Source organism: Bubalus bubalis, chromosome 2 (assembly GCF_019923935.1).
Source record: "Bubalus bubalis isolate 160015118507 breed Murrah chromosome 2, NDDB_SH_1, whole genome shotgun sequence".
NCBI classification, from domain to species: Eukaryota; Metazoa; Chordata; class Mammalia; order Artiodactyla; family Bovidae; genus Bubalus; species Bubalus bubalis.
The window spans coordinates 188,126,969-188,151,679 of record NC_059158.1 but is presented as its reverse complement, the minus strand read 5'-3'; the positions used below and the strand labels follow the sequence as shown (position 1 = coordinate 188,151,679).

At 48.5% G+C, this 24,711-nt stretch overlaps 1 long non-coding RNA gene across 1 annotated transcript; it reads left to right on the top strand.

The window, feature by feature from the left end:
• The first annotated feature begins 138 nt into the window (after positions 1-138).
• On the top strand, positions 139-7,045 carry LOC123332256. Its single transcript, XR_006640708.1, has 2 exons — positions 139-4,278; positions 6,165-7,045. It is a non-coding gene; the product is annotated as an uncharacterized LOC123332256 (long non-coding RNA).
• The last annotated feature ends 17,666 nt before the right edge of the window (positions 7,046-24,711 follow it).

Here is a 24,711-nt window from a genome sequence, read left to right as displayed (position 1 = left end):
TTCACAGTGGCTTGGCCACGTATCTGAGGCCATGATAGAACTAAGGTTAGGGCTCCAAAGTTGCCTGATTCCCACATTGGGAGGACTCAAGATGACTGGAGGCGCTTGCATCCAGAGAGGCAGGGGAGGGCACAGCAGGAAGGGTGGGGACTCTAAACGACTTCAGTGGGTATCAGAGAACAAAGCCTGATGCATTTGATCAAGAATTAGTTATGGAAATGTTTGAGAGTGGTGTTTGTTCTGTGGAGTCAAGATTCCCCAAGTGATCACTGTGAGGGTTTCCTGGGATTTGATGTAAATCATAGGAATTGAATATTAATTAAATAACTCTGAACAAGTAGGTCTAATCAGAGTATAACAGCTCATGACTTTCATTTTTTTTCTGTGTAAAATGGAAATATTACTACCTTGTTTATGTGGCGAGTAGCCCATAGTGCTTTGACCCCAGAGAGGAGGGTTCCCCATATCTATGCATGCCTGTGGTTTGGTAGGAGGGGTCACCCCCAGATGAGTGGTTGGGGACTCATATCTGCAGTATCTAGCAGGGCTTTAGAGGCTTGGATCTCATGATGGTTTCTGTTTCCTGAGCTTTATCTGGTCAGTTTCAACCGTCCTGCATGAGGATGCAGAGGAGGACAGTGGTGGCTGAGTTCTTGCCTTGAAACAATGAGAGGGACTTGCTCTGGCTCCTGGTTTGATCTGTGTCTTGCCAAATTGTCTGGTTTCTCCTCTCAGCCTGGATCTTCTAATACCACCCAGGAAATACTAATGCCAGTAACATCCACCACTCTGTTAGGCATATGGCAGCTCAGGGACTGATATGGAAACACCGTCTTTCTGTCATTCACACCCACTTGTTACAGCTTCTGCAAAGGTTGTCACTTTAGAGGAGAGATGGGAGAGGTTTCTATTAAAAGAAGAAAAAAGAAGAAGAAGAAGAAACTACAACCATCAGGCTCACTAGAGAAAAACCCCCTGACTTACCATGTGAACGGCTACCATGGCCTCAGGTGTGCAGTGAGCATAGAGGACAGTGATGAGTGTGACAGAAGTCTCCAACCAGGAGAACAGGCCTGTCGTCAGGTGAGCCCAGTGTGACAGAAGCTGGGGCAGAGGTGGTGATGGGCAAGAAGGAGTAAGGAGGGATTATTTACTTTTCCTAATTTTAAAAAATATTAAGCTTTTATAGACTATATTTGAACATTTTGGTAGCTACAAAAAAGATAAATAAAAGTTTTCACTACCTTCTTCACATTAACTCAGTTTCTCTCTGTTCTTAAACTTCGTTCAAGTTTGAAAATTGAATGCAATGTGTGTCGATTCTTATTTCTTAACAGTGACTCTGCATTGAGGAGAGAGGGTAGAGTGGGCCGAATAAAGCGCAGGGCGCTGGACAGCAAACTGCAGACTAGGGCGCCCCAAGCCCGCACTCCCCCATGGTGAAGTCAGCAAAGCAACCAGGGTCTGCCAGCGCAGAGGACCCGAGAAGCAGCAACAGTGATCTCTTTTCTGCTCCCACCATTGCCAGCCCTAGCAGGAGTCCAGATTAGCTCCTGGGGTATGTGTGTGCCTCTATGTTTGTACGTGGGTGTGTGTGCATGCGTGTGTGTGTGCGCGTGCGTTTGTGTGTACTTCGTATTTCTTCCTGCCGCATAAGTGAGCCTGGATGCTTCAAGTAAGCAATGGCCATGCCATGCAAACAGCACAGTGAAAAGGGTAGTGTCTTTGGGAGTTGAGTGTGCACACAGAGTTTGTATAATGGGTCCAGGTGCAAACTTCCGGTTGTTTCTGTGGTTCATACCTGTTTTGTGAGGGGAATGGTCTTCCCTTGGGATATTAGCTCAAAGCTTATGGAGAGAAGGACTACACAGGTGTATGTTAGAGCCAGCAGCTCCGGGCATGGAGGATTGGGCAAACCAAGTGAACTGCTCGAGGCTCCTGATGTGAAGGAAGAGACTGTGTACATAGGGACCCCAGGCCTGCAGAGTCAGAGTTCTGATTGCCTGCAGGGACTCTGGGTGTTAGTGGAGCAGAGAGGTGCAGGGGCTGAGATGCCAGCTGCCTTCCCAAGACTAGAGCAGGAGGGAGCAGAGAAGCACGTAGTGTGGCCCATCTTTGTTTCTGGCGCGTCTTTCTGTCCAGACACCAGGCTACAGGGAAGACTTGATTCTTGCTCTTTAAAACCGCTTTAGCTATTCTATTTTTCCATTCATTTTTTAAAAAGGTATATATATACATATACCACTGGAAGTGCTAAAACTTTGTTTTCATTTGACAGTTTGCCATCGACATCTTTCCAAGTCAATATCTATGGATCTAACTCATTTAAATAACAGCAATAAACCAAAAAGCAAATTGATAGTCTTGTGTTATGTGAATGCATTGAAAATTTACTTAACTGGTCCCTTGCCGTGTTTTCTAAATATTCTGTTATTACGTAATGCTGATGTCAACATTCTTAATATACATGTAGTTGCACAAATGTTCTCACACACCCATTTCTTGTCATCTGGCTTTGCTTGGTAAAGACTAAAAGACCAATTACATAGTCAAGTTTTCAGTCATTTCCTTCCTGGCTTCTGAACCTTGTATTTTTGTACTTTAGTAACATCTCAACTCTGAAACTACAGAATAAGATGTCTTCCGTGCTTTCTTGCTTTCTGTTTTACTTTCACTGTTTCAGCTCACAGTTCACACAGCCCAGCCCCCTGCAGAATCTCCCTTGCTCATCTTGGCTGCGGCCCTGCAGTCTCGAGGGGAGGGCCTCTCCGCCGCGGCCTCCCGCTCTCCGCCCGCCCTCGTCTGCCGCCTGGGCCGCTCCGCGACGCCGCGTCGCGCTGTCCCGAGCGGGGAGCCCCCTCCGAGGCAGAGGCCCCGGGCGAGCTCGGGCGTTAGGGCGGTCGGGGCCGCTGAGGCCTGCCGGCGACTCGTCCCGGGGACACTCGAAGCGGTTGTCGGGCGCCCCTGGCGGCCGCTTTCAGAGCGTTCCTTTCCTTCGGCGACCTTCATAAGGGCTGCGACTCAGCCAGCGAAAGCGAGGCGGAGCTCCAGAGGCCGGCAGCACTGGCGGCGATAACCCCGGTGCTTCGGAGACCTGGGCACGCCTGCTCCTGTTGAAGATTGATTCTGCAGGAATTCGTGAGTTGGCTTGGCGCTGCGGCGGGATGAGGTGGCTGGCGCTTGGGGTCGACCAGCATCTCCCCTCGTCCTTCTATCCGCGGGGCCTTGGAGCAAGCAGGGGAGAGTCTTCGCACCGTAGTTCCTATGGCTCGTCGGGCAGGCTCCTGGGTCACCGTTAGGGGCATTCGTTTCCCATCCTCGGTACCCCGCTCCAGGCTCTAGAGCTTGGCCAGACCGGCCGTGTCCGTGCTTGGAGGGCTCGTTGGCGGGGGCGCCTGGGCCCCGTCTCCAACTCTGGACGCGTCATGCTCCCGCTGGACCTGAACGGTGAGGCTTGCGTGGCGAGTACGGCCGTGTCTCTACAAGCTGTACGGCGATCCGAACGTTTTCTCCGCCCGCGGGGACGCCTGGGTTACCGCTTGCGTCCAGGAGAGTGATGGTGCCCGGAGCAGTGTCCTGGGGCCCCACTTTCCGGTTTTCACGCCTCGGCTGGGAATGGCCGCGTGTCTCTGTAGGCGGACGGCGCAAGGTTCACGCCGGCCATCCCTGGATCCCGGGCGTCCCCACACGGAGTGGGGCCTGGCCGGACACGCGGAAAAGCGTCGCTGGGCTGCGCGCCGGGCCCTCCCCGCGGCACCGAGATCCCCGTGCTTGGATCTCCCGGCCCCACGTCCTCGCCGACTGGTGGCCAAGATCCGCACCAGGGCCGGGCGGCGGGGGAGCTGCTCCCCGACGGCAGCTGTCGTATCACCAAGCTCTGCGATCGTCCGAGGCCGGGCTGCGTCTTCGCGGGGAACGCCTGTAGTTTCTTTTGTTCACCTTGCGAGCTCGGCGTTTGTGTGGACCACACACGTGTCCCTCGCCGCGGGTGACAACAGGGAACAAGGCGGGCGAGCAAGGAGGTCGCCCAATGCGCGGCTCTAGTCCTGCCCGGGCACGGTGGTCAGAGCCGCCAAATATTTGAGACCCGGAAAGTGGCCGGGGCCGTCCGGTGAGGTTACAAGGAGACGCGAGCCTGGCGCGGTCTTCAGTCCTGGGAGAGCCTCTCAACATGCGTGGACGGGAGAACGCTTAGGGGAGAGAAATGAAACCTCCGGCGAACTCGGAGGAAACGAGTGCGGAATGGTGGTGCTGTGCCTTCTCCGCCCTGCGATTCGGGTTTGTCCGGCTGGCGTTCATGCTGTTTGGTTGTAGTCAGGCGATCACCGCAGACAGGTCGACCAAATAGCCAGACAACTTTGGTGCTTTCAAATTTGCTCTAGTGTAGATTTTAGATGAAAGATAATTATAGATAACATCTATAATGAAAACTACTATTATCGTTATCACTCGACGCTGCTGTCATTATTACCATTGTGTGTAGTTAATGATAAACTTGACCCACAAAATAGCTAGCTGCTCAGTTGAAGATGACCAAAGAGGAGTTTCAGTAAAAGGAGAGGAAACTACAACCCACGAGGCCCTGCCCCATGCCCCGCAGCAACTATTCTGGAAATCCAGACCCCCAAACTCTGCAGCAATAGGCCTCAAGGTCCGGTCTTGGTCAGTGACTGTTTCCTCATTCATCTTTCCCAATTAGAAACAAATCGGCGGGAATATGTTCCTCTAAGCAAGCTAGTGGGTGCCCCTGTTCCTGGCCGCCTGCCTCCAACTTCCCTACATCACAAGCTCTGAGCAGGACGTGCCTTCCTGTTTTGCTACCACTCTTAAGCATACCCCATAGTCTCAGCCTAATGCAAGTGGTGCTGGCTGACTCCTTGCAATGCAAATAGTAGCTGCTCAATGCACTTACTGATCTGTATTTTTAAATATTCATAAACATCATAATGGAAGGATAATACTGAGTTAGGAACATGTGTGACATTGTTAACGATTTCCTTAGTATTTAGACATTAAATGTAGGGCTCCTTATAACTTTTCCATCCTAAAACTAAAGCTATTGAAGGAAGGGAGAGAAGCTCAAGAAGCAAGTGATATACAAATATATACATATATATAATTATTGGCTAATTTGCATGGTTGTATGGCAGAAACCAACACAAAACAGTAAAACAATTTTCCACCAATTAAAATAAAATTTAAGAAAGAATACTAAAGCTATTCGAATGCCTTTTGTATGCAAAGACATATTGCCACATTTTTTCACTTTTTTAGTAGAATTCTAAAATTGGAATGACAAGAGGTTTATTGACGTCTTTAAAAAAATTGCTTTCTAGAAACATATCCATTTATGTATGTGTGTACTGCGCACTAGCCTTCAATATTGCCATATTTTGAAAAAAATTTAATGTAGAAGGAATTGTTTTTTTGCTTGTGAGACCAATGTTTTATGTTATTATTCATTATGGAATCTCACCTGTGTCTCTTCATATTGATATTCGATAGACTTAAAGGGATCATTAAGCAGTTGTGGCGAGGAAGGCAATGGCACCCCACTCCAGTACTCTTGCCTGGAAAATCCCATGGACGGAGGAGCCTGGTAGGCTGCAGTCCATGGGGTCGCTAAGAGTCGGACACGACTGAGCGACTTCACTTTCACTTTTCACTTTCATGCATTGGAGAAGGAAATGACAACCCACTCCAGTGTTCTTGCCTGGAGAATCCCAGGGACGGGGGAGCCTGGTGGGCTGCCCTCTATGGGGTCGCACAGAGTCGGACACGACTGAAGTGACTTAGCATAGCATAGCATAGCATAAGCAGTTGTGGAACTTTTTCTCTGAGTAGCTCCCTCCTCTTTGATGCGCTACCACACAGATTATAGCCTCCGTGGCCTCCCAGCTCACCAGTGTTCTCAATTCAGATTTTTGCCAGAATGTTTATGGTTCCTCTACCCTCAGCTGCAGCGTGAAAACCCTCTGAAGGCAGAGAGCTGCGGAGTCATCAGGTTGATGTGTGTGCTCACCTTCACTCGAGGACCCTAGCCCTGGAACCCTAGGGACACTGCCTGCTGTTCAGGGTCTGAGAACCGTTTCCTATTTTGTTCAGCTTTCTAATTCCCAATAGTAGGTGAGGAAGTCTAGACGCTGTTCCTCTTATCGTTGCAGGAAGGGGAACCCTTTCCAGGGCCCTAGAGTGGGCTCACACGTGCTGACACAAAGCAAGAGACTTGATTGGGAAGGGCACCCAGGAGGACAGCAGCAGGGTGAGGAAGCCCAGGGGACTTCTCTGCCACGAGACCTGCAGTCTCAGGTTTTATGGCCATGGGGTTGGTTTCCAGGTTGCCTCTGGCCAAGCATTCTGACTGAAGGTTCATTTCATGTGTTTTGTTCAGCTTTCTAATTACCAGTAGTAGGTGAGGAAGTCCAGACACTCCTTCTTGTATTTAGAAGCAGAAATCACATTTCAAGAGAAAAATATACTTTTCAATCAATAATTTAAAATTGCCTAACCACACAGGCTTGAAGGTGTCTTTTGTTTCATATTCTTTGTTTTGCTCATGAACATGTTAAAATAAAATGAAATATCAGGAGACAAGCTTAGATGGCTCTTTCCTCCCCAGAAGAACTTTATGCCAATAAATCCTGGGTAAGGTCTTAGGAGTCTCTGAGTTTGAATCCTTAAGGTATATCAAGTCACTGAGGCAATTTTTGCTCCTGTTTTCATAAGATCTGTTGGTCTAATAAGTCACACTAAATTTTCCCACGGTTTATATTGTGGAGAATTTTTTTCACCTGAATCCCAGTGTCCATCTTCTTTTTCAGTCACTAGCAGTTCATTCTGCTCTAAAGTGTGCAGTTCACTATCTCTGGATTGGCTTGAGGTGACCACTTGTGGGACACTTGGTAGCTCACTTCTCATTTCTAATCCATGAATTTGAATTAAAGGGACCTTTAAAGCTCTTGTATTCATTACTCAATAAATACTTATCAACTGAGAATTGTAATCACTGGAGGCACATTAATAAATGAACAGATAGGGACCCTGACCTCATGTGACTTTCTGGAGTACACAGACTCTTATAAATAAAAATTTTAATTGGGGGAAAAGTTTTGATTAGCATTATAAAGAAAAAAACTGAGCTTTCCAGGTGACTCCGTGGTAAAGAATCCACCTGCCCAGCAGGAGACACGGGTTCAATCTCTGGGTCAGGAAAATCCCCTGGAGAAGAAAATGGCAACCCACTCCAGTATTCCTGCCTGGGAAATCCCATGGACAGAGGAGCCTGGCAGGCTGCAGTCCCTGGGGTCGCAAGAGTCAGACATGACTTAGTGACTAAACAACAACACTGATGGAAAACATCAGGATCACGAGGGATGGTAAAGGGGAAGCACCAGCATTAGACAGGCTGGTCCAAGAATGCTCATCCGAGAGGTTAATATCTGAGCTGCCATCCAGATGAGCAGAAAACAGCAGCCACTTTAAGCTCTAGGACAACGGCATTCTAGGAGAGGGAAGAGCAGGGACAAGGGCCCTGAGATGGGCACCAACTTGGAGGGTGGAAACACACGGGGGCTGAGTTGACATGAGTGAGCGCACACGTGGTGAAGGGAAGGGGGGACGGGGCTGGGGGGAGGAGTCAGTGCTAGCTCGGTGCTGCCAGTCCCTGATCCCGGGATTTGATCCTGCTCTGAATACTTCTCACATAAATACAGCACATTGATGCCACGTGCCCACACAGATGGATGACGCAGGGCCCTGGCAGTCAGACAGAGTGCATGCAGTAGTCAAGGCACCAGCAAGATCACAGGATCTGAGATCAGCAGGAACCTTGATGGTACCACAGAGCCTATTTTAAACTCAGGAGACTGAGGAGCAATTTTTGTAGTCTTGGCCAGTATGGACCAAAATAAATTTATTTCTACAGTTTGCAGAACTGTTGCCTCAAAAAAAATGTTGGGCTTTTTATGAAGTTTATGTAGAAAGGAAACGTAGAACCCATGCCTAGAAATCCTACTTCCATGGGAGAAAGCCCACCAGGGAAACTGCTTGGAAAGTTTAAGGAATGTGACTTTTAAATTATAAAAGAGAAAGACACTAAAATACAAGAAAAGTTCAGAGACAGAAGGGGTTGATCCAAAGCTGGCAGGCTTTGTCCTGGTGAAAAACCCAGCACACAGCACACTTGCTCACGTTGCTGGGTTTATTCCTCCCATGTTTTCCCATGGACTGTAGCTCGCCAGGCTCTTCTGTGCATGGAATTCTCCAGGCAAGAATACTGGAGTGGGTTGCCATTTCTTCTCCAGGGGATCTTCCTGACCCAGGGATCAAACCCGTGCCTCCGGCATTGCAGGCAGATTCTTTACGACCCGAACCACCAGGGAAGCCATTGCACTTTACATGGTGCCAATTTAAAATTCAGTTTAAGTAATTTTTTTCAGATTAAGTAATTCCTAAGACCCAAATAGCTCCCCCTTGATGTTATCTGCACACTGGCACATGTAGTCTGCAAGACCCCCCTCTTCCCTGAAGCCCTCCAGTCAGCAGCCTTTTCCACACGTGTCTCCCATCACATCTGTCCGCCGGTGTCATGGGCTCTCTGCCTGACTCTGCACAGAACCTTTGCTGATGGCATCTCTTTTAGGCAGGGAGTCATTCTGTCAGCCATCACCTAAACTTCAACGTCCTCCCATTCGAGATTGTATTTCTATGTTCCTTAAAAGAACATTTTAACAAAATCTCGATTTGAACATGAATGGGTTTTAGCTACCGATTTTATCTGTTTTTCATTGTATCCTATGGTCTGATTCTGCCCTTAGCCTCTCATGAAGCAACTTGCCAGGACTTATTAATGACTTCTGATCCCTTTTCCATTTACCTCCACCCTTCTGTGGCACATGCTTCTGTGACACGTCCTTATTGCCATGACACTCCCCTTCCTTTTGGAATGCCTGCTGCTGCCTTCCTGCCTCTCTGCTGCATCCTGTCCCCATGTGTGTCTCTCCCTGGCACTCACAGCAGGTTCACAGCAGACTCACTCACATGCTGTTCCCTTTGGAGTCCCCGCCTCCCATTTTAGTTGTGCTATTTGGGTACAAATTCCCAAGTACAAATTCTCCAACCAAGACTCCTGCTCCCACATCTGGGCTCCGTAGAATCGTCACCTGAAAAATTACCATGGATCAAACCTAATATACCTTTCCTTCTCCCCAGTTACACCCCTTACCGACCCTCCCTCTCTCCTGGGCACCAGGCTCCCTGGTTCAGATCATCCATGACCCATTTCTCTACACTCAAGGAGTTATCTGGCCACGTTGGCTCCAGCTCTAATGAAGTGAGTTGATCACTGATGGACCCAGAGAAGGGTGGAGACAACAGGTGCGTACCCAGTGAGGTTGTAACTGCACTGAGAATAAAGGGCAGTGCTGATGATAGGAAAGACTGTAGAGGGTTCTGAAGGTTAGAAAACGGTGGAAAGTAGTTTTAAACCTAGGTTGGGGAGTGGTGTGATAGAGAAGTTGCAATTTAAAGAGAAAGGCTCATTGCTGGCTCAGAAGGATCTTACTGGTAGCATCTTATCAAATGCTCTCTCAGTTACAAATACTCCAGGTTACAAATCCGTTGGAAATATATCCTACACTTGCTAGCAACAGAATGCTGCTGCTATGCTGCTAAGTTGCTTCAGTCGTGTTCAACTCTGGGTGACCCCATAGACAGCAGCCCACCAGGCTCCCCCGTCCCTGGGATTCTCCAAGCAAGAACACTGGAGTGGGTTGCCATTTCCTTCTCCAGTGCATGAAAGTGAAAAGTCTAAGTGAATTTGCTCAGTCATGTCCGACTCCTAGCGACCCCATGGACTGCAGCCCACCAGGCTCCTCCGTCCATGGGATTTTCCAGGCAAGAGTACTGGAGTGGGGTGCCATGGCCTTCTCCAAGCAGCAGAATGGCACAGGTCAAAGTTCTACATTGCAGCATTGTTTGTAATATAAACAGATTGTTGCATATCAGTGTTCATCCCAATGTGGAGAGGCAAGAAGTATTATACTACTACATCATCCATTCAGTGCAGTGCTCTGCAGGAAATTATGTCCTGATAGAGGACAATTTCCAAGGCATTGTCAAATAAATAAAAGCAACGTGTAACAAAACACCATGCTTGATATACCACTATTTGTGTTTTTAATTAGGGCATGAAGGAGAAATATATTTTCATGTTTGCTTACAAGGAACTCGAGAAGGATCTGTAAGAAACAAAATACTGCCTGTGGAGGCCAAATGGCCCTGGACACACAGGCTAAATGACAGGAGGCACAGATTAAGGCAAAGCATATTTTCAGTATCTTGAATCAGGTACCTGTACTATAACCTCTTTGGAATTTTCAATAAATTGAATTTTTTAAAAACCTCCAAAGAATAAAATGCATTTTACTGTTTTTATTTTATGATATTATTTTACTGTTTTTATCAACTGAATGACTTTCTGGTTGTTTTACCACGGTTGTTGTTTGACTTCTCTAAAATGTCTATTCATGAGTCTTTTCTGGTGGTTTTGACGTTTTTATTTTAACTTTGGTAAGAAACAAAGAAAAGATTTTTCTCAACACCCTAGGTAGTTCGTCCTTTTCTTTTTTCCTCCTTTTGGATACTTTATATACTTTGTGGGTTTTGGCACTATTTTCATAACTTTTATTTGCAAGAAAGAGGATAAAGCTATGCTAGTTTGCTAAGGTTGCCAGAATAAAATGTCACAGACTGAGGCTTGAATAACAGAATTTCACCAGGGTATCCCATCTCACAGCACTCAGCTGCTCAGAGCTCTCCCTTACTGTGCTATTTTCTCATATCAGCAGTTACATTTCCTCTTTGTTACTGATTTTAGTTGTCTTTTTTCTTAGTCAATATAGCTAAAGATTTGTTACTTCTGTTGACCTGTTTGAAGTAACTTTTGTTTAAAATTGATTTCTTTGGTTTTCCTCTTCTGTATATTTATCTGAGAGCCAATCTTTACTATTTTCACTCCTTCTTCTAGCTTTGAGTTTGGTTTCTCTCCCTTTTCTGGCTAGGTGTAAAGATAGGTTGCTTATTGAGCTTTCTTTTTAATGTATGCATTCACAGCTTTACATTTCATTGTTGGTGATGTTTTTGCAGAATCCCATACATGTTGGTATGTTCTGTTTATATTTTGATTTGTCTCCAGGTATTTTCTAAGTTCCTTTTTTAATTATTTTTTAGCCTGCTGGTTATTTAAGAGTGTGTTTAATCTTCACATACTTGTGGATTTTCCCACTTTTCCTTCTACTATTAATTTTTGTTTCATTGCATTGTGACAGGAGAAAGTTCCTTTGTATGATTTGAGTCTATTTAGAGTAGACTTATTTTCTGGCCTAACATATGGTCAATTTTGGAGAATGTGCCCCGTGCACTTGTGAAAAGTATGAAATCTGTCTCTGCCCAGGTCACACGGTGCCCTAGCTGCACGGTTCTTAGGGGTCACCTCTCACTGTAGGGCATGACTGTTGGGTCGGTCGGCCATTTTCGTGCATTAGTCACACGGAAAGATCACTGGGGCAAAAGGGACGCCTTTCTGTCAGTCGGTGACTCTCCGTACCCCATTCTATGGCAGATAGACTAAGAGTGAGCTCTGGTACGTCCCAGGAGCCTCTCTCAGAGTCACCCATTGGCTACATTCTCAGAAACTGGAAATTTTAGCCCTGCAAATGGCCTGGCCCAAATACAAACTCAGTTCAGTTCAGTCGCTCAGTTATGTCCGACTCTTTGTGACCCCACGGACTGCAGCACGCCAGGCCTCCCTGTCCATTGCCAACTCCCGGAGCTTACTCAAACTCATGTCCATTGAGTTGGTGATGCCATCCAACCATCACATCCTCTGTCGTCCCCTTCTCCTCCTGCCCTCAATCTCTCCCAGCATCAGGGGCTTTTCAAATGAGTCAGCTCTTCACATCAGGTGGCCAAAGTATTGGAATTTCAGCTTCAACATCAGTCCCTCCAATGAACACCCAGGACTGATCTCCTTTAGAATGGACTGGTTGGATCTCCTTGCAGTCCAGGGGACTCTCAAAAGTCTTCTCCAACACCACAGTTCAAAAGCATCAATTCTTCAGTGCTCAGCTTTCTTTATAGTCCAACTTGATGTTCACTCTTGCCATCTCCTGTTTGACCACTTCAATGTACCTTGATTCATGTACCTAACATTACAGGTTCCTAGGCAATATCGTTCTTTACAGCATCCGACTTTACTTTCACCACGAGACACCTCCACGACTGGGCACCGGTTCCACTTTGGCTCAGCCTCTTCATTCTTTCTGGAGCTATTTCTCCACTCTTCTCCAGTAGCACACCGGACTCCCATCTACCTGAGGGGGTTTTCAGTGTCAAATCTTTTTGCTTTTTCATACTGTTCATGAATGCTAAGTCACGGAAAATCTCAGTGCTTAGCCTATCTGCAGATGGCGCTTGTGATGTTCTGATCCAGCCATGCCTGCTCTCATGCCTAGGGTGTGCCTGACTCCTTGGAGCCATGCTTGAAGAATAAGAGTGTCATCTGGCTTTTAGGTCTTCTGGGGCGGGGGGAATGCCTCTATTCTGTGCCACAGTGACCATATCCATTTCAATTCCTAGAAAAGAGCCCCCAACATCCACCATCAGATTCTCCACTGGATGTTTAACCCATTAGACACAGAGGACAGCTGCTCTGCTTGGAATAAAATTTTCTAAACTACTATACAGCCTTGATCACAATCACAAATAACTGAAACAGAAGATGGAAGTGGAAAATCTATGGACTTTTCGCCATTTCAGAATAGGAGTTCAGAGTTAATTCCAAGGAATCAATAGCTATCCGAAGCAATGGGATACAGCCGGCATACCTTGGAGCTTGTCAGGCAGGGAATCAAACTGTGCTTTTCCCTCATTTAGCAAATCTGTTGTAGTCACGCGTTTTGGGAAACAAACTCACTCAGAAGGACAATGCAGATACTCAGTTCAGTTCAGTCGCTCAGTCGTGTCCGACTCTTTGTGACCCCACGAACTGCAGCACGTCAGGCCTCCCTGTCCATAACCAACTCCCAAGTCTACCCAAACCCATGTCCATTGAGTTGGTGATGCCATCCAACCATCTCATCCTCTGTCGTCCCCTTCCCCTCCTGCCCTCAATCTTTTCCACCATCAGGGGCTTGTCAAATGAGTCAGCTCTTCGCATCAGGTGGCCAAAGTATTGGAATTTCAGCTTCAACATCAGTCCCTCCAATGAACACCCAGGACTGATCTCCTTTAGAATGGACTGGTTGGATCTCCTTGCAGTCCAGGGGACTCTCAAAAGTCTTCTCCAACACCACAGTTCAAAAGCATCAATTCTTCAGTGCTCAGCTTTCTTTATAGTCCAACTCTCACCTCCATACATGAATACTGGAAAAACCATAGCCTTGACTAGATGGACCTTTGTTGACAAAGTAATGTCTCTGCTTTTTAATAATGCTGTCAAGGTTGGTCATAACTTTCCTTCGAGGAGTAAGCATCTTTTAATTTCATAGCTGCAATCACCATCTGTAATGATTTTGGAGCCCAAAAAAATAAAGTCTGACACTTTTCACTGTTTCCCCATCTATTTGCCATGAAGTGATGGGACCGGATGCCATGATCTTCGTTTTCTGAATGTTGAGTTTTAAGCCAAATTTTTCACTCTCCTCTTTCACTTTCATCAAGAGGCTCTTAGTTCTTAATCACTTTCTGCCATAAGGGTGGTGTCATCTGCATATCTGAGGTTCCTGATATTTCTCCCAGCAATCTTGATTCCAGCTTTTGCTTCCTCCAGCTCAGCGTTTCTCATGATGTACTCTGCATGTAAGTTAAATAAGCAGGGTGACGATATACAGCCTTGACATACTCCTTTTCCTATTTGGAACCAGTCTGTTGTTCCATGTCCAGTTCTAACTGTTGCTTCCTGACCTGCATACAGGTTTCTCAAGGGCAGGGCAGGTGGTCTGGAATTCCCATCTGCTTCAGAATTTTCCACAGTTTATTGTGATCCACACAGTCAAAGGCTTTGGCATGCAGAGAGTGGAGTGCAGTTTATTACACTGGCAGGCCCAAGGCAGAGTCTCCTCTTAGCCAAGGACCCCGACTGACTTTTGTGAAAACCTTATATACCGTAAGTGTACTCATCCCCAAAGTCCTTAAACCTAGCCTGGAAAGTGTTAAAGGGAGATACAGTCAGGTTACAGCCATGACTCATAATCAGAGGAGTCAGCTGGTTAGACATTGTAGCCTACACCAATGGGTGCCATAAAGCTTACAAAGATGACTGACTATATGGTGGATTATTACAATCTTTTTGGCAATGGGAAATCTTGGTATGGAATCTCATGTTTGTCAGTCTGGGAGGCCAGTTTGGCCAAAGGCATCTTATCCCCATGGCTGCCAGGCACATAGTCCTGAGAGAGAAGACTCTTGAGAGTCCCTTGGACTGCAAGGAGATCCAACCAGTCCATCCTAAAGGAAATCAGTCCTGAATATCCATTGGAAGGACTGATGCTCAAGCTGAAAGTCTGATAGTTTGGCCACCTGATGAGAAAAGCTGAGTTATTTGCAAAGACCCTGATGCTGGGAAAGATTGAGGGCAGCAGGAGAAGGGGATGACAGAGGATGAGATGGTTGGATGGCATCACTGACTCAATGGACGTGGGTTTGGGCAGACTTCCTCTCGGGTAGGGAGACGCATCAAGGCTGGGGGAGTGTCACCAGGCCCCCCTCCCACAATGAGCTTTTTTGAGATAGAATGGCACAAGGTGTGCCGTCCCCAGCCATGAAACAATTGACATGAATACTGATCTGTTGAGCCATTATCAGCCCAAGGTTTGAGACAAAAGTTACTCTTAGGCAGAACGGAGTTGAAGAAAGAGAGATCCCAAAGCAAGTACATAGTTTCATTAGCATAGCTTAAGAAAAACATTTCCATAAGAAAAACGCATTGGTTAGCTCAAGGTTTGAGAAAAGTTAAGTTCAGACGGAACCAGGTGTCATCAACAGAGAAGGGAAAGAAGTCTGCCACTTGCAGTTTATTTCTTCCTGCTGCTTTGGGGCCTCTGGCCTCCCTACCCAGGCTGCTAACACTCTCAGTTACCATTAGCACCACCTGGTAAGCTCTCTTCATTTAACACCTCAATACAAATAAAATAAAAATCACTTTCAAATAGCAAGCGATTCTTGTTGATTTTCCTCCAGTCAGAGATTCTGGGACTCAGCAACCTTTAATTTGTGGATTTTCCATCATCAACATGTGCTTTCAAATACAGGCATGTTCCGTGGGCTTATTTCACTCCCTTGTAAAGGGGAAATGTATGGCACATCACGGGGCTTGTTTTCATAGCCTGAGCGTATACACGGCAAATATCCTTCCACATTCCATTTACTTGCTGGGAACCACTTCCATGTGAATTATCTGTCCTTAGGGCTCCAGACAATGCGGGCCTTTTAGAGGCTGCAGGTGGGGTATCAGAAAGAACTCACCTTCTGAGCAGAGCCCTTGGTTCAGTGTCGGTGACTGTGCAGGGAGGCCGGCACAGGTGTGCCCACTGTCCCTGGGCCTGCACATGCCCTCTGGCTGGTGCTGGGACAGGGCAGGTGTCCTGGCCACTCCTGCTACAAGCTCGCCTGCCTCTGCCCACATCAGGAGCACAGGCCTCCTGAGACCACCCATGCCAACAACACATCTATTGCTGCTGGAGTGCGCTTATGCAGCTTTTTATCCAAGCCCTCTTGGTATAATTTAAAAACTAAAGCCTAGAAAGAGGCAGATTGCCTGGAACACAGTATGTGAGCAGAGGCCAGTAGGAAAGTGAGGACCCCCCACTCCCTAAGCCAGTTCGCAGTCCTATCCATCATGCTTGGTTTGCAAGTGAGAGACCCTAAGTTCCTGGTGAACTCTACCAACCTGGCCCCATTTGGGCCATTATTCTCTCTGCATTTTCATGCTCACACAAGCAGGCACAAACAGAAATAGGGTCCATACTGGGGGACGATGTGAGATGGTAAAGGAAGAGAACAAACAGTGTCAGGGCTGGGAGAGCAGGAAGGGCTGGAGGCAGCTCTACCATGGAGCAAGGGCCTCCTCGCCCCACTCCTGGCAATGCGTTCAGAAGTCCAAAGCGTAAGGGGGATTCTCCACGTTCCCTGAGTCCTGCCTGGGTGTGGGCCCTCTCCACAGTGTTCTCCAGTGAACACGGTCTCAGTACCTCAGTCCACTTTTCTGGGCTGTTAAAACCAGGCTGAGCACACACCCCATTCCCCAGTATAGACGGTGCTAGAGGACAGAAGGACTTGCTTTCCTTTCCTAACCATTGTGTGCTTGCTGTTGGACCCCCCAAGGGTTCACTCAGTATGCTTGGGAAATCTGTTGACCTTGGTTCTCCACCATTGACCCCTGTGTTCTGAGAGCTTGGAAAAATGCTTTCCACTCACAGAGGTCCCTCAGAGGAGAGAGGTGCTGAAGGAACAAGGGCTTGTGGTGAGCAGGAGAGGGCACAGTTGTGGACCCAGAGTCAGGGTTCCAGAAAGAAGACCAGCCCTAACCGGATTCTAGAGGTTCTAATTTGAAAGTAGGAGGAAATTGTTGCCCTGTCTAAGCCGAGGATGCAACATGAACGAACTAAACCCCAAAGAGAGGAGAGGAAATGAAAAATGAGAAGGAGATTCCTGGGTCTTTCCATAGCCCTGGAAGCCTGCATGAAGTACACTTTCACCTCTGGAACTCTGGAGAGCCTCCGGCTTGAAGACCTGAATGAAGGTTCTGGTTAGTCCTGCAATGCCAGCGCGGGCCACCAGGAGGCACCGGGTCGGGGTTGCCGGCTGAGCTTTGCTGGAGCAACTGGAGAGAGAAAAGGGATGGCGGAGGGCATTCTGGCCATGCTCCCGCCTCAGAAACAGCATGCGCTTCCTAGTAAGAGTGATCATCTCAAGAGACTGACCTGGACAGAAGAGGAAGGGGAGCCCCAGGATCTTCCCGTTTATTTACTCAGCACCCAGGCTGTGAGTACTCACTCTATGCCAGGTGACTCAGTGGTACCGAGGACAGTGTTAAAATGACCAGCGGCCCCTACCTTTCAAGGAGCTCTCGGTCTGGAGTGAAGAAAGAGAAAAGTATGGAAGCCAGACAGGGGAAGGAAAAGAACAAGTGCTCTACTGAAAATAAAAAAGGGCGTTGTGAGGGAGGGCTTGGGGTTAGTGGTCAGGAGGGTCTAAAAGGCCTTGCTGTGGTGACCAGGATGAAAGGAAGGAGCTGGGTCTGCACAATTCTAGGAGAAGCACGTCTGTGAGCAGGCAGCCCTTACACAGAAACATTAAGGCAGAAATGAGCTGGCCAGGTGGGGCTCGGAATGTAAGTGTTGTCTCTGGAGGGAGGCTGATAGGAGACGGTAGTGGGTAGTTAGGTCAGTTCCTGGTTCCTGGTAGACGGTGCTTTCTGTTCCTCTCTGGCAGCATTACTCCAAGACTGCACTACTAAACCTTGCCTATTAAACTCCTCACAGTCTGTGAGCTAGAAATGGCTTATCTGGGTGTTTCTGCCTCACAGTCTCTCTGCTGCTGTGGCGGAGAACTCAGCTTATATTATTTTGGGGCTTCAAAATCATTGCAGATGGTGACTGTAGCCATGAAATTAAAAGATGCTTGCTCCTTGGAAAAAATGTTATGAGTAACCAACATAGCATATGAAAAAGCAGAGACAATACTTTGCCATCAAAGGTACTTTTAGTTAAGACTATGGTTTGCCCAATAGGCATGTATGAAAGAGAGAAAAGGACTATAAAGAATGCTGAGCGCCGAAGACCTGATGCTTGTGAACTGTGTTGTTGGAGAAGACTATTGAGAGTACCCTGGCTGCAAAGAGATCAAACGAGTCCTTCATAAAGGAGATCAGTCCTGGATGTTCACTGGAAGCACTGATACTGAAGGTGAAACTCCACTAAGTTGGATCTGATGAAAAGAACTGACTCATTTGAAAAGACCCTGATGTTGAGAAAAATTGAAGGCAGGAAAAGAAGGAGACAATACAGGATGAGATGGGAGGATGGTACCACCAACACAAAGGATATTAGACACACTAAATACTGAGACTATGCAATGGAAATGGAAGCCTGGCAAGTTGCAGTACATGGGGTTGCAAAGAGAGGAATACGAGTTACCTACTGAATTGAAATGAAATGAATGAATTTCCCTCCTGGAGGAGGATGACTGTTGCTTTCCCTCTTGGTGTGTGACATGTGTGTTTGTTTGCTCTCCCGTCCTGGACATTATGCTTGCCTTCCAGGACTATGGGGGTTTGACCGTCCACGGGTTTACCGTAGCTGAAGTGTTGATTCTGTTGATCCTTACTAGGAAAGAAGGGCCCTGACCCCGCTTTCTTCCTTAGCCTATTGCACCCCTCCCACCTCCCGCTCCCCCATCCCATTCTAGGAGCCTACCGCTTTGTGCTTTATGATCCAAGTGCTCACACCCTTGCTGTCCTCTTGCCTCCTTCCCATGGCACAGAGAAGCGAGATCAGCCAGTAGTTTTCTCTCTTTTGCACGGATTTCCCCCAGCATAAGGCCACCTTCCCATTCCCTCTGCCACGCCGCTCCAATCCACATTCTTCTCCTTTTTCTCCTTCTCCTTCTTCAGAGGGTGTGGATGGGGCAAGCAGTAAGTCCATTTGAGACGATGGGGCAGAGGAAGATGGGTGGTGCTGATGAGGGCGGGCTGTAGGTGGCTCCACTTCCTCGTGCAGGGCACGCTTGTACATGTTCTTGGGGGAAGATACCACTCATCATTCTTTGTCCTCTCTACGTGCGGAGGGCATGGTGCAGTGTAGGTAACCATGTGGGGGAAACAAGCCATCGGAACGTTCTCTGTTCCTTGCCATGCCGACTAGTGCAGTCAGGAGCCAGAGTTGTCCCTCGAGGTCTGACATGTTAAATCGCACATTCCTGGTCTGCCGTTTGATGGAGGGTTTGGGGTTTGAAGCCATCAGCCAAGAAAAAGAAAGAAAGAAAACACAAGAGGTGATGGATAAGGGTCCTCAGGCACCCCTCCAGCAGGTCACGGGCTCATGAGGCAGTCGAGAAAGCAGCTAGGGGAGGACAGCTTCTCCACCGCCCCAGGCACTTTGGAGGCCTGCCGCATCCTCTCGCATCCAGAGGTGTTTGTCCAGGGCCCAGCTGGATGAGACTGCCAGACAGGATGGGCAGAGTCAGAAGTCCAGTTGTCTTGCTATCATACTCTAGGTTAGGCTTGGGGCTTTCCTCAGTGCGGGGAGGACCTTTGCTTTCAATAATGAACGTTGCACGACGTATCTGCACTTAGGCACCAGTGCGATGCTGGTGGATGCTGGGGTCCAGCCCCAGCTGATCCAGGGTATTTGAAGGAGAGACGGCGTAGGCGACCTATTTATTTAAATATTTATCAAAGATATAAAGAGTAATAGAATGAGGATAGCTCAGTGAGGAAATTCAGTGGAGAAAAGAGGCTGAATAATTCAGCCAGAAGGTGAGAGAAAGAATGACATGGGGAGACCAAGCTTTGGTGAACAAGGCCCGCACTTTATTTTCCAAAGTAGTTTTTATACCTTAAGTTATGCATAGAGGATAATGGGGGAAGGGGTAGAGTCATACAGTAAGCCAGGCTTTCTTCCTGCAAACATCATATGCAAAAGTTTAGGTGATTTGCATCATCTTCTGGCCCGGAGGCCTGTTAACATTTTAAGACCCTTTCTTCAGAAAACTAATTTTTCTCTAAAGGTGACTAGTCAGGCGCCACCCTCCAAAAGCATTAAAGTTGCATTCCTATAGGGCAAAGGTGTGGTGGGCTACAACAAGAAGAAGAATTAACTCAAGGGTCCAAGGTTACAAACATTGAGGCTACTCCTTACATTTCTATACACCCATTATATCAATCAATACACTGCCAAGGACACAGTAGGTAAGGAGTATGGAGACTTAGCAGCAAACATTGGCCCAGTAAGTGAAAAACCCTTCACCAATACAATTTCTAATCAATCTTTTAACTACTCAAGAGAATCTGTGTTTAGACAGTTTAGAACATCTCCTGCCTCTCACAGTTGGGAGGCTCTGAACAATCACATGTGGCCGGAAAAACCTATTCAGGCAGGCTAGAGGATTTCCAAAGGAGTTTGTAGGTTGAAACACTGTCACACCCAGGAATTATTACCTGGAGCTGTAAGCTAACTCTTTTTTCAGAGAGAGGTAGTGGGGGACAGCCCCCTGTAAAGTCAGAGGTGTAGGTGAGAGCACAAAGCAGAAAGTAGGCAGACTCTGGTTTTGGGGGTAGATACTCGAGAATTTCCAGGGGGACTCCTGAGGCTCGATCCCGCCTTTGCGTATGCTGAGCCTCCTTCCTCATGACCTTTGCCACGGGCGGAGTTCCTGCTAGCTCCCAGCAGTGATAGAATTCCTGTTGAGCTATTCCAGATCTTGAAAGATGATGCTGTGGAAAGTGCTGCACTCAATATGCAATATGCAATATGCACTCAATATGCAATACGCCGGCTCCCGGCAGGTGGAGAAGTTTCTTTGGGACTGGTTGGGTGGCCTTTCTCTCCTTGGCCTTCATGGTGGTGCTGGTGGTGCTGGTGGTGGTGCTCATGGCATTGTGGATCGCTTCTCCTGTTTGGCACTTAGAGCTTCTCCAGCACACTCCTTGCACCGGACATGGAGCCCCAGGGATCTTTGCGAACCAGCGTCCTGCTGGTGAGGCACGGATTTCCGCATCATTCCTGCCAGACCCTCTGCCAAGTAGCACGAGGCCTCCCAAGGACAGCCACCCATAAAAACTACTTGCCCATCTTATCCCTGGATGCTGCTCGACGTCTGGGGCATTTTCCAGAGCCTGACCGGCTGGAAGGAGACGGTCCACGGACCTGCACCCGCTCTTCCCTGCCCCATGAAGGGCTCCGGAGATCATCTCCTTGCTCCGCTAGCTGGGAGCGGTCTGTGAGGCGTCTCCAGGCCGCGTCACTCACCCGAGGCCAGCGGTGCGGCCAGGGAATGGAGACGGGGAAAGAAAGGCAAACCCACACCCAAAGTCCCATCCAGAGAGGACTCTCCCACCCTCGCAGAAATGGGAGGCCCTCCGACCGTGCTCAGACCCGCTCGTGCACCCCATCCTCTCCAGCGACTTCCCAGCAGAGCCAGCCCTCGAGAGCTCAGCCGCTCAGGCACGAGCCCGTTCCAAGTGAACCCCGAGACCCCGGGCACACTCCAGGCCCTGCCTTTTCCCAGGAGGCTGCATCATGCACACAGCCGAGAGAACTCGCTCCTCGTCGGAACTCTTGGTGCGTCACACAGGGCGTGCTGCACACAGCGTGTGCCTGGGCGTCTGCACGCATGTGCGTCAGATCCAACCTACCGCCACAGCCCCAGAGATGGGCGCGGCTTGTTGTTCTTCCTCTTGGTCGCTCTGGCCCTCCCGCTGGCACAAGGGCCGTTGCCGACGTTCTTCGGCCCCAGAGGCAGGGTGTCCGTGCTGGGACGGTCGAGCCACTCGTGCTCCTGTTCCGGCCGCGTGCGGTTTCTCCCTCCTCCGTGTTTGGACTGGTGAATCACGACTGCACCGGCAGGCAGGGCAGACTGGACCTTCCCTAGCTCCAAGGCCGGCTTCGGTCGGTTGTGTTCTCGCAGGCGTCTCCACTGCTCGAAGCTCATCCCTTCGACCTCTGTGTCCCCCGGGGACTCCTCCGACCCAGGAGTTCTGCCGCTGGAGTCTCCTGCAGGCTGCCCCGGGGTCTGTGGGGTCAGCCCCGATGGGGGCCGCTGCCCCTCCCCCAGCTCCCCCTTGAGGGCACCCTCCCCAGCATAAATGATTACTTAAAAAGTCTTTGGGAGCCCAGAGTCTAGTTAAGGAAACTGTAAGGAAACATCCTGTCTCAGGACCCACTGTCCACTTGAGACTCCAGGACTAGAACGTGAAGCTTGAACCCAAGCAAGCAAAATAGCCAGGATGTGCCTTTGCTCTGGAAGCCTTTTGACAGACAAGCAGGGAATGCAGAGCAGCCAATTTCTAAGCAGTTTGGTCAGGACTTCTGAGGGCTCCTCACTCTCCAGGTGCCTATTGCTTGGACTGCTTCAATTGCAAGGCCGCTTGGAGGCTTGTGCCTTCCAAGCCTGTAGAAACCAGCTGCTCGTCCTTGTTTGCCTCAGCCCAGGAGGTTGGGTTGAGGCACAGCTAGAGCCCGCCCAGCTCGGATCGCCAGAGGACAGCGGGGAGACTGATGGGAACGTCCCTGCAAAACCCTCATAAACCCTTAGCCTGACAGCTTCACATTCCAGGCTGGAAATCCCTACGTCCCGGCAACATTGAGGAACCCGGGTCCTACCTGAAGGGAGCTCGTGTATAGTTAGTTTAGGGACTACAAGTCCCTTTACCCACAGAAACACCGAATACCCTAATGCTGAGATCCCCAAATACCTAGAGGAACCCCAATTCCCTTCATCCTGCTAACTGCTAAGTCACTTCAGTCGTGTCCAACTCTGTGCGACCCCATAGACGGCAGCCCACCAGGCTCCCCCATCCCTGGGATTCTCCAGGCAAGAACACTGGAGTGGATTGCCATTTCCTTCTCCAATGCAGAAAAGTGAAAAGTGAAAGTGAAGTCGCTCAGTCGTGTCCGACCCTCAGTGATCCCATGGACTGCAGCCTACCAGGCTCCTTCATCCATGGGGTTTTCCAGGCAAGAGTACTGGAGTGGGGTGCCGTTGCCTTCATCCTGAGGCACCCTAAAAATAACACCTGCAGAGACACCAAATTTCCTTATCTTCAGATGCCCTAAATACCTCAGCCTGGGAACTCTTAATCCCGTGCTTCTCAAGATCCCAACTGTCCTGCATGTTGGAAACCTAAAGCCCCTTAATGAGACGCTCCCCACCTAATTTCCTTAGCCTCAAAGATCCCAAGTTCTCTCAACCTGTACAGTCTACATCAGCCAAATGATCCCCCCAATCCACTCTTTCTAAGGAACCCCAGTTCCTTCAGCCCATGTGACCCAGATCTCCTCCAGCTGAGGGACTTGTCCCTTAGACATGGAACCCATGTTATTCGCTGATTTTCCCAGAGTACCCAGGCAGAGATCCCCAAAATGCTTTTTGGAGAAATCTTCCCTCTCCCGCACTGGAACAGAGCCCTGATTTTAGCCTGACCCCAGTCCAGCAGTTAGGGGCTTCCAGGTCTCCTCCAGACTCCCTCCATCACCCACAGACACGACTCTCCCACTGCCTTTCCTCAGAGGGGACGAATTGTAGGGGAATCAAAGAAGCCAAATCTAGTTCACATTAGGCTGGTCTGTGATAGCTGGTCATCCCGTTCATCCCACCAATACCCCCACCATGACTTGCCCCGCACCTTCCTGCCCTGGATACTACACCCAAGGAAGAGTGACCTGGCTCTGGACAGAGGTCTGGGCTATCTCAGCATCATCTTCTTCCACAGGCACCTTGGCCTTGAGGTGGTGCAATGGCCGTGAGCTCCAATATATCTCCAGAGGAGAGCACTGGGGGTTATACTAGGAGAACAGTGTGGAAACCCTTAATGAGAGGCGGAGGCGGCAAAGCTGGTCTCTAAGCCAGCTCTATAGGAAGGAAATGGAGCCATTCCCTGGAGGAGCACAGACTGCTTGCATGTGCCACTGAGTAATCTCTGTGTCATACACAGGACGCGAGTACCTGGTCCTGTCTGAGACAGTGTGCTGGAGTGGGGTGCAATGGAACACTAGCATCAACTGCTCTGTGTCCAGGGAGAGTTAGGAAAAGTCTCAGTGTTTGCTCAAATTTCTCCGAGCCAGGCTTCAACAAAATGTGAACCGTGAACTTCCAGATATTCAAGCTACTTTTTAGAAAAGGCAGAGGAACCAGATCAACTTGCCAACAACTGCTGGATCATCAAAAAAGCAAGAGAGTTCCCCAAAAACATCTATTTCTGCTTTATTGACTGTGCCAAAGCCTTTGACTGTGTGAATCACAATAAACTGTGGAAAATTCTGAAAGAGATGGGAATACCAGACCACCTGGCCTGCCTCTTGAGAAACCTGTATGCAGGTCAGAAAGCAACAGTTAGAACTGGACATGGAACAACAGACTGGTTCCAAATAGGAAAAGGAGTACATCAAGGCTGTATATTGTCACTCTGCTTATTTAACTTATATGCAGAGTACATCATGAGAAACACTGGGCTGGAAGGAGCACAAGCTGGAACCAAGATTGCCGGGAGAAATATCAATAACCTTTGATATGCAGATGACACCACTCTTATGGCAGAAAGTGAAGAGGAACTAAAAAGCCTCTTGATGAAAGTGAAAGTGGAGAGTGAAAAAGTTGGCTTAAAGCTCAACATTCAGAAAATGAAGATCATGGCATCTGGTCCCATCACTTCATGGGAAACAGATGGGGAAACAGTGTCAGACTTTATTGTTTTTGGGCTCCAAAATCACCGCAGATGGTGACTGCAGCCATGAAATTAAAAGACGGTTACTCTTTGGAAGGAAAGTTATGACCAACCTAGATCGCATATTCAAAAGCAGAGACATTACTTCGCCAACAAAGGTCCATCTAGTCAAGGCTATGGTTTTTCCTGTGGTCATGTATGGATGTGAGAGTTGGACTGTGAAGAAAGCTGAGCGCCGAAGAATTGATGCTTTTGAACTGTGGTGTCGGAGA